A 9,873-nucleotide genomic window follows, 5' to 3' on the forward strand; every position below is an offset into this window, starting at 1 on the left:
GCGAACGGGGAATCGATGGGGACAGTTGACATGTGTGGGGTCAGAGTACCCTGACATGTCGTGTGTTTAGGTTTACCTTGCAAGGATAAAACTCGATTCGAATCGTCTGCTTCTCGCAGCTAATGAGACTGCTTGACCCCTTGTACTACATCGAGTAAGAAGTGAAATGAGATTACATGAGACAATTTGTTGATTGAACTAAATGACCATGTATGCTTAGAAGGAGCAAACCTAGCTAAGATAATGATGCTAGAATTTGAAAAGCAAAAAAATTAATTTTAGAAACAGCTAGTGCTTTTGGCAAACCAAACCCCTCATCCAAACAGTTGCATAGTCTAGAGGTAGAGGAGTAGTTTCCTCACACCGGGTAAGTCTAGCTGAGTATTAGTATACTCAGCCTTGCTTGTGGCATAATTTTTGCAGGTGCGATTCAGGATATGGTTGATGGTGTGACTTAGCCTACCACCCTGCCACCGGGTTGGACGGTCGAGTGGGATGCTGCTCCGGTAGGAGAGGAGCACGAGGAGTAGTGGGCTAGGCCTTGCCCATTTCCTCGATACCGACGACATCGATTATCCGCTGCATTTTATTTCGTGAACTCTTATTTGCTACTCGAAAACTCCGATCCATGTAATAATTCAGCACTTAATTTGAGGTTTCCTGTTTTATTGTATTTCTTCTCTGACTCACCTTCGAGTGAGATTGTGGAATTTGATCCTGGTTGAGTGGCTCTATCAGACTAGATCTGAGGGACTGACGGGTTATTCCGATTTAAGTGTGTTACGGCCCCTGAGGCGTGACTTATGCACTTAAGCTGGAATAATTTCGGGTGGTTCTGCCACAACTGGTATCGGAGCAAATTCTACCACAGAGAAGGACAATAAACCATGAATACCATTTTCAAAATCTAAAACTTGCCTAGAAACTGCTACGGATCAGGACTAGACCGCTAGACCTAGGACGAAAGGCCTTAGGCGTAGAGGGAGAAATAGGTGGCTAATTAATTAGGCCCCGTGGGCTAGTACTTAGACTTTTTAAGGATGCCCTAAGAGCACCCTATTGTTTGGAGAGGAGACGATACGTCCAGCATGCATGCATTATAAACACAAAAAGGAATTAAAACTTGAGCTACCCACTTCCTTTAAAAACCATTCGGGCTCTTTTATATTTTCCTTCCACCATAATCTTTACCTTTGATACCCTTCCGCAGATGAATTCACCCACCCCCGCCAGTGGAGGAGACACTCGTTTCAGTTCTGACTTCCTTTCTCGCGATGGCTTTCCTTCCATCTTGTGGGAAGTGCTTAACTCCGCCGGTTACCCTACGCCCCCTTTGTACACGGTGCAGCTATATGAGGAGCATCGGGTACCTCGTTGTCGGGTCTGGCTGACTTTGGAGGCTCATCCCCTTCAGCCGGGTTGGCGTTCTCTTGATTCCGAGACAATTGGATTCAGGATGGACGACACCACTGAAGCGGCAGCCATGAAGACTCTGACGACTTTTTGTGGCTACCATCCCCTGGAGATGGTGATGCACCCCTTGGGACTCTTCCCTGCTGAGAAGAAGGATGACCCCATGTGGTGTAACCGCGTGAGCCATGTGAAGGATGTGTGGGCAATGTATCCTGACTTGGTTGGGAGGGTCACCGTTCAGTGCATGAGTGCGCTGTACCGCCTTCAGGCCCTTCAGAGCGACGCTATGGCACACCTTGCTAACATCGCTCAAACCACCAAGCTCACTCTCGATAGCCGAGAAGATTTTGTGGTCGATTTATCCTCCGAGTTGGTGGAGAAGGATATGTAGGTGGAAAGGCTGAGCCAGCGCATTACCACCTTGGAGCAGCAGGTGGAGATCCGAGACAACACTATTGATGTCTTGGAGAACCAGCTCCACGATGTGCATAGGGAACTCGAAGAAGCAAATGACCACCTGGACATGCACCACTTGGAGATGGAGGCCAATGAAGCCGGAAGCGAGGGAGAAGAGGCTCCCGAGGAGCTAGGACCAGCCCCTGGTGCCAATGGGACTACCTCCGCGATGCCTCCCTCACCCGTATCCAGTGTCGCTTCCACCGCTCAGGGTTAATCAGTCACTTCGACACTTTAGGCGGATACACTACTAGAAATATGCTTATTTACGACGCACATTTTAAGACAGATATCAGTGCATTTTATAGAAGTGTCTTCTATCATATGGTGATGAGTAAGATAAGATGGTTTATTGGAGATCCGTCTTTAATAAAGAAGTGTTTTGAGACAGTTACGTCGTAAGAAATGTCTTATATTGATTTAAGATGGATTGTTATTAAAAACTGTCTCAAATAAATATACCTTTTGAGTCATTAAGATTGCAAGAACTGTCTTAGATTTTGGTTAGTATATTAGTCACTTTTGCATATGAAACCGTATCAAATAAAGATATTATTAGAGACGTCTATGCTATAAAGATTGTCTTAGATGTTGCGAGTATACTAGACACTTCTAAATATAAAACCGTCTTCGTATGATATTTCTTATAAAACGCTTTTTGAAAAAAACGTAGTAAATAGTGAATTAGGCTTAGTTTGATTATATATATGACATAAAATGTAACATTTATCTCTATAGATGATAAAATAGATCCCCATACGAACCGATCATTAATGTGTCATACATTAGACCTAAATCATCATTTTGTTTTAATTCCTACCGTTTAGGTACCAAAGGGTTCACGAAGTTATACCCATCCTACACTGAATATATTAGTTCTTTTACATTTATATTGTTAAACTCCATGACCTAACCACTTCAGATTCGGACTAAAAAAAGAAACTTAGCATTTAAATGATTCGTTATAATCTCTTTCCTTTCACAGCAGAGAGCTTGGGACACGGACATCAGTGATGGTGGCGCTTGTATATGCTGACGCGTGTTGTGGTACGAGATGCAAAAAGACCCTTCGATCTTCTCCAAATCAACATGTGCTCCAATTCTGAGAACATCGCCTCCTATCCTAGAGCCCTAGCCCTATCCTCCATCTGACCATCCTCTCTCTCCCACCCCAGCCGTCGCCGCCACCGTCATCTCCTGCCCTTCGGTGACCCCGCCCTTCGGTGACCCCGCCCTTCCACCGCGGACCCTACAGCCTACATCCACTATCCGCAGGACCCCCACGCCATGACCCGCCCAGTTGTCTCCTTCCCCATGCCAAACCCAAACCTCAACCCCAACCCGAACGCTAACCCCAACGCCGTCGCCCCGGGCCCCAACCCCGGCGCGCGCCTCATGCAGCTGCTCGGGAACTCCGGGCCGACACAGTTCGAGACCGCCGTCTCCAAGCCGCCGCCCACATCAGAGTTCGCACAACTGCAATCGCTCCCAGCGATGCCATCCGTGCCGCCGGCCAGGATGCTGAGCAGCAAGGTGCCCAGGGGGCGGTTACTTGGCACCAGGGAACGAGCGGTGCACGATGTTGACTCGAGGCTGCCCGGGGAAGGGCAGCCACCACAGCTGGAGGTGACACCGATTACCAAGTACACATCGGATCCCGGGCTCGTGCTAGGCAGACAGATCGCTGTGAACCGGTCGTGTATGGGCTCAAGCTCGGTAACATCCGTGTGCTGAACATCAACACCGCACTCCGTTCACTCCTCCGTGGTCACACACAGGTATGCGCATGCAGGTTAAGGATATACTTGGATTGAAGAGTGTTTAAATCTCCAATAGTTCAAAAACTCCTACAATACATCTCAATCCACTCCAATCCCTCTCATTCCTAGATTACCCAAACTAGGCCTATGAGATATAGTCGTTGGTTAGTATTGTGTATAAATGTTCAGACTAATGACCAGCCAACAGTTTCATCTTATGTACATAGTCCGACTGAGTTAAAAGTGGCATGGCCTTGTGGTGAAATCTTGAAGAGGAACCTGTTGCCATGAGATAGTCACACAAATTGTAATTAAGCATATTGATGCACATCTTGTTTCTTGTGCCATGCTCAACTGCATGTGTCGTATATGGCTTCATATTATAGATTGTTACTACTGTTTTGGCCTTTTGGGTCCATTTCTTGTTTGATTCCATTATGAGATTGATAATTTAACCGTTTCGAACCGATTAACAGGGAGGCTCGATTCATTTTTTCCCGTTTGCTTGTGTGTTAGTATAATAGAGCTGAAATAGTGTTGTATGTGTGTGTTGTGAGATTGATACATTAATCGTTTCGAACCGATTAACAGGGAGGCTCGATTCATTTAACAGGAAGGTCTGCGCATTCACCTCCTTCCGCGCCGTCAATGGAAGCCAGATCTCCAAACACGCGGTCCTCGCAACGTCGATCGAATCCAATCCAATCCACAGCAAACAATGGCGTCCAACGGCAGCGACGTGGTGATGATGTACGGGACACGGCGCTGTTGGAGCCGTCCAAGCAGCCCAAGTCAGCGACTTTCTCCGTCAAGGTGAGCCTAGCGCAGATGCTCTGTGGCATGATCATCATGGACGTGGTCACCCTGGAGCAGGCACGCATCGCAGATTCGTAGTACACAGCTCTAAGGTATTAAAAATGATGCATCGACATAATTTGTTCTTTTTTCACTCATAATGCAGGAAACAGAAATAGGACATTTGATTTTTGTGCATATATTAAGTACAATGATAAATCATGCAATGTGCCAGTTTTTGCCCAAATGATGCCTATTCCGTTGGCTTCATTAAGCCATATGGGCGATGCTTTGTACATTTAGGAATAAGACAAGAAAACATGATTACTTCTGGTATTTTGAGGAATAAGACAAAAAAACATGATTACATTTAGGCTATGCTTTGTGCGAGGTCAAATTATTAGTGAATTTCTCATTATTGATGAAGGTATTGTTTGATTTGTTCACCACTGAAAAGTGAAAACTTGGCAGTAGCATTCTCTGAGATTAATGTGACAATGGTAGACATGATCATTTGCTTCAAAAAGCGACGGCTGCTTGTATTGATGAATAAATCTCCTATTAACATATTTTGAATGAAGTACTTTGGTTGATGTCTAGGATACTCAAGTTATATATTTCTTCAGTCAGATATCATACAAGAGTACAAATGAGATTAATGGTAAATGCATAAGGATAGAAGGTATGAAGGAAGATTGTTTGCTCTGCTAAGAAGTCTGAATACTCGAAATATCAGCTTTACTGCTATAGTGATTCAACAAAAAATATTCTATAGTGCTAATTTTATATGGGAAGATGATTTCTCGATGGACATTCACATGTGAATTTGGATAGTACTCCGGATATAAATGTCCAAATGAAGGTTATTGGGTTCTCATGTACAACATTCCATAAGTGCTCACTTTATTCATGGGTACAACATTCACCACATTATCTTACACTTAGTTGTAGGCCACTTTAGGAACATATTTTTTATGCCGCTTATCTATAGCATGGAGTTCCCATTTATGATTTATGTCACTTACATATGATACTATCGTTATCTCTCCTGTTACTTGTTTCAGGTATCATAATTCATGGATTCCAAATCTGAGACGGATGTTGATGTTGACTATAACAGCTTGTACTCAAAGCAGGGCTTTCTACAGGGTGAGGTGCTCGTTTCGTTGTGGCTAGAGTAACTTGTGTACTCTATCTCATCGTTTTTAATTTATTTAGTTTTCACAGCAACTGTTTTGTGATATGTGCTATCACTTGCTACTTAGATTCATGCTATTAGAGATTCATACCTCAGGTTTGCAAGATCTCACACGGTGAAGTATGGAGTAGAAATAACTCTGCAGCAATTCTTAAAAACAGTGGATAAGTAGAGCGGAAACTGGGCATGATGCTTCTAGTTGAGAACTTAGGCAAATGTGTCAAAGTCGAACAGTAAAAATTCTAAGCTAAACAGCTATAATCTAGAATTTATCTGTTGTCAGTATGCCTCTTATTTGTAGAGGATTTTCACTAATATGTAGGTCCTAAGATTTTTATGGCTTTCATACCTTCATACATTTGCCTGGTAAAATATATTTTTATGCCTTTCATACCTTCATATTTGAACATTTGAGAGGATGGCATCCCACATTGGATGATGCGACAGGCAGGGCGGTACATGGCGATGCTTATGGCGTCGATGTCAGACATCGAGACAACAAAACGGGGCAGCATGTGGGAACTGGATCAGAACCTTGATCAGCCCAAGGACAAGGATGTCAGTCAACTGAAGGACATGTACAGATAAAAGGTATTGTTTTCGTCCTGCTATCATCGCTACTAGCTTAGTCTCTGTGCATATCAGAAAGAAACATGGTGGTTCTTCGATGTGAAATCGTGAACATTAAAGTATTCTATTGATGGTTTAGGGGACTGTCACAATATAAAAGGCTATCAGGAACTGCATGTAATATGTGATGTTACTGTTATTTTTCCTATTGCAGGAATATTTTTCAGATTCTTACAGCTTCTTCTATTTTAGGTACATCGCCATTGTATGTTTTCTACAATATCTTTCCACATGGTATTGATGAAGACGAGGATGTAATTGAAGCTCTATTGTTGATCATTTTACACTCACTCTCATCCCTCTGATGAAGTATGTTTTTGTTGTCTTGCAAGCTAATGATAATGGTCAAGGTGAGATATGACGTCCTTGTATTTAACAATAATCTGTTGGCTCTTATGATTTCTTTGGTAATTGCAAAATTGTGGTGTTTATCTTGCACTGCTTTTTTATAGCACAGTAATCTGCATTTTCCAATCTATGCCTAACATGTTTAAGTAGCACTATTATGCAATGCAACCAATCTTAGAACATAAATGGGAAACTTGTTAAAGCATAACAGTGGCATTACTTTTGTGACCTGTGTCCAAATTTAATGCTTAAGGAGTTCGGTAGATATCTTGCTTTTTCTTAAATATGATGAAAATCAGTTATGAAGAGTGCATACAGAAGCGTAATGTTCTACATTGGACAAAAGGAACTGGAGATGCAGTACAAGATGAACAGAATTGTTGGTCAATGTAGGAAAAAATCTGAACTTATGCAGGCGAAATTTACTGAGAAACTGGAAGAAGTACATACTGCATACCAGAAGATGGCGAAAAGATGTCAGTTGTTGGAGCAAGAGAATGAAAACTTGAACAGAGATAAGCACGAGCTGCAAGAAAAATTTGCTGAGACCATCTGAGACAAGGTAACTTAAAACTTCTATGCACACAATTTGATCTCTTCTTCATTATGTCCCTCATACTGGTTATATATCATTATATTTTTTGCTCTGTTCGCACAAACTACTTTTGTTATTCATCAAAGCCTCAATTATGTTAGGTGCAACGTTTTTATTCTTTATACTGTACTTAGTAACTATGTTAGGTCTCCAAAAAATAGCTCATTCACTGGTTGCAGGATCGGTTGATCTTCCTAAAACTCCAGGGCAGAGAGATGAGGGCTGGGGTCCACCGCTAAGGCAACGTCACTGCACCTCTGGTCCCTTTGATCTGTCCACCGGGTCTCCTGCCCATGCCGTGGCTCCTCCGGCTGATATCAGGCCCAGACAGCAGACACAGTCAGTCTTCTGAGCTAGACTGAACAATCCATCAAGCACCCTGCGAAACCTCATAATCTCACCTGTCAAGCCGTGGCTATTGTGTTGTTGCAGCGGCAGCCGAAGCAGTAGCCAGCTGAACATGCTGACATGTTATTGCGAGTGGTCAAGGCTCAGGATTCAGAGCAGAAGATGCACATAAATACTGGTGAATGATGCCATCGACGATGATGAATTGATGAAACGATGGATGATGCCATCGATGAAAGATGGAATGGAACTCAAATTTTGGTGGTCGCACACAAGTGTGGAGACATGAATTTATATATACTTAGTTAGGCTCAATGTTAGCATAAACAGTTGATGAACAAGTTTAAATTTAGAGTACACTTATGTATGAGTTATTTGACAATGCTTATTTATGAGATATTGAATGATATTTATCTATATTATATTAATTATAGTATTATTAAATATATGTGTATGTATTTTTCTCTTTTAAATTATTATAATATGGTAATTGAAGAATATACTGCCAAGTAAGTCGTTTCAAATCTTAATAAGACATTTCTCAAAACGTCTAATATCAGTCTCTTAAATAAGACGGTTTTTAAAACGTCCAATATCAGTCTCCTAAATAAGATGGTTTTTCTGTTGCGAGTGTCTATTATTATAGGATATTCTAGTCAGTTTGATAAATACTTTGTGACTTATAATGTTCGTATTTTCGACAGTTCTTTAGAAGAAGTGTCTTAAACAAAACTTAATTTAAGACGGTTTATTGGACAAAATGACTTAATAAATTCCTTTTTTAGACGGTTATAAATAAAAAATGTCTTATTTAATATCTTTTAAGACGGTTTATAACCATCTTAAAAACGGAACATCTTTTGCGACTCCATCAAATTTGGACACTTCATAAGCGTCTTAATAACTAAAAATTAACCATCTCATATAACACGATTTGTAGTAGTGATAGAAACCTATGCGAGCTTAGTTAATGTCAGATTTTGGACTAGGCTTATGGGTACTTTCCCCTGATTGATGTAACCCTGTGAACTTTTGAAATCTGTGGGATGTTTGTCACCATGTTATCTTCATTTCGAACCTAATATTATGATTATGGCATTTTTCCTTCCATATGAGATAATATCTTGTCGTCCGGAATTGTGAGTTGGGATAACAATGGCGGCAATCTCTGTTTTCAGATGGCAGCTAGGCAGTGTCGCGGGCATAACGAGCAGGTTCCCCTGCCACCTCCTCCAGCTCCCACAGTGCAGGAGCTGATGGCCCAGCAGAATGAGATTCTGCGACAGCTCTTGCAGCGCCAGCCCCACCCTCAGCAGCATGGTGGAGGCCAGCATCAGCGACCTCCGGCAGCGGCAACCTACCATGTGTTCCTGAGTACGCAGCCACCCTTGTTCACCAAGGCAGAGGATCCATTGGACGCCGACGTATGGCTCCGCGTCGTTGAGTCCAAGTTTCCCCTCCTCACGGGAGACTGTCGTGATGAAGCCAAGGCTCGCTTCGTCGTGCAGCAGCTTCGCGGCCCTGCTCGGACTTGGTGGGACCACTTCCGTGCTATGCTCCCCGCTAATCATGAAGTGTCTTGGGAGGAGGTCAAGACTGCTTTCAGAGGACACCACATCCCAGCTGGCATCCTTGATCGCAAGCTGAATGAGTTTCTGGCGCTTAACCAAGGGACCCGCACGGTACTGCAGTATGCGCAGGCCTTCAACGACCTGTGCCAGTATGCAGGGTACCATGCTGATTCTGATGAGAAGAAGAGAGATCGCTTCCGCAGGGGTCTTAACACCAAGCTGCGGGAACGACTCAACACTGTCCGGGCTGATAGCTTCAATGAGTTGGTCAACCTGGCCATCTCCCAGGAGGATTGCATTGTAGCTCACCGGGTAGAGAAGAAGAGAAAGGCACCAATGGCAGCACCATCCGCTCAGGCCCAGAGGTTCAAGATTGTTTCTCACAATCAGAGCAGGGGCTTCCAGCAGCAGGCAGGCAGATGGGTGATCAGGCCACCCCAGCAGCAGCAGTCGGCACCCAACCGCTTTCTAGCTCCCGCTCCAAGGAACAATCAGCCTCCGCAGTAGCAGCAGTTCCGCCAGGGCAATGGGAACAAGTGTTTCACTTGTGGCAATGTGGGCCACTAAGCCAAGAATTGTCCCAGGAACCAGCAAAGGCAGATGTCAGCACCAAGTCAAGACAAGGGAAGAAAGCAGAAGGTACAAGTCAGGCAAGGGAAGCTCAACTTCACTACTCTCGAGGAAGTACCTGAGGGAGCTCCTATCATGACCGGTATCTTTTCAGTTTATAATCAACCTGCTTTAATTCTGTTTGATTCT

The 9,873-nt window shown here is 43.4% G+C and overlaps 1 long non-coding RNA gene across 1 annotated transcript; it reads left to right on the plus strand.

Annotated features, from left to right (window-relative positions):
* Positions 1 to 2,958: 2,958 nt before the first annotated feature.
* On the plus strand, positions 2,959 to 7,952 carry LOC109943435 (uncharacterized). The gene is made up of 7 exons (XR_002266156.2): positions 2,959 to 3,647; positions 4,243 to 4,537; positions 5,489 to 5,573; positions 6,070 to 6,213; positions 6,445 to 7,162; positions 7,402 to 7,534; positions 7,628 to 7,952. It is a non-coding gene; the product is annotated as an uncharacterized lncRNA (long non-coding RNA).
* Positions 7,953 to 9,873: the final 1,921 nt, after the last annotated feature.

Source organism: Zea mays, chromosome 1, assembly GCF_902167145.1.
Source record: "Zea mays cultivar B73 chromosome 1, Zm-B73-REFERENCE-NAM-5.0, whole genome shotgun sequence".
NCBI lineage: Eukaryota > Viridiplantae > Streptophyta > Magnoliopsida > Poales > Poaceae > Zea > Zea mays.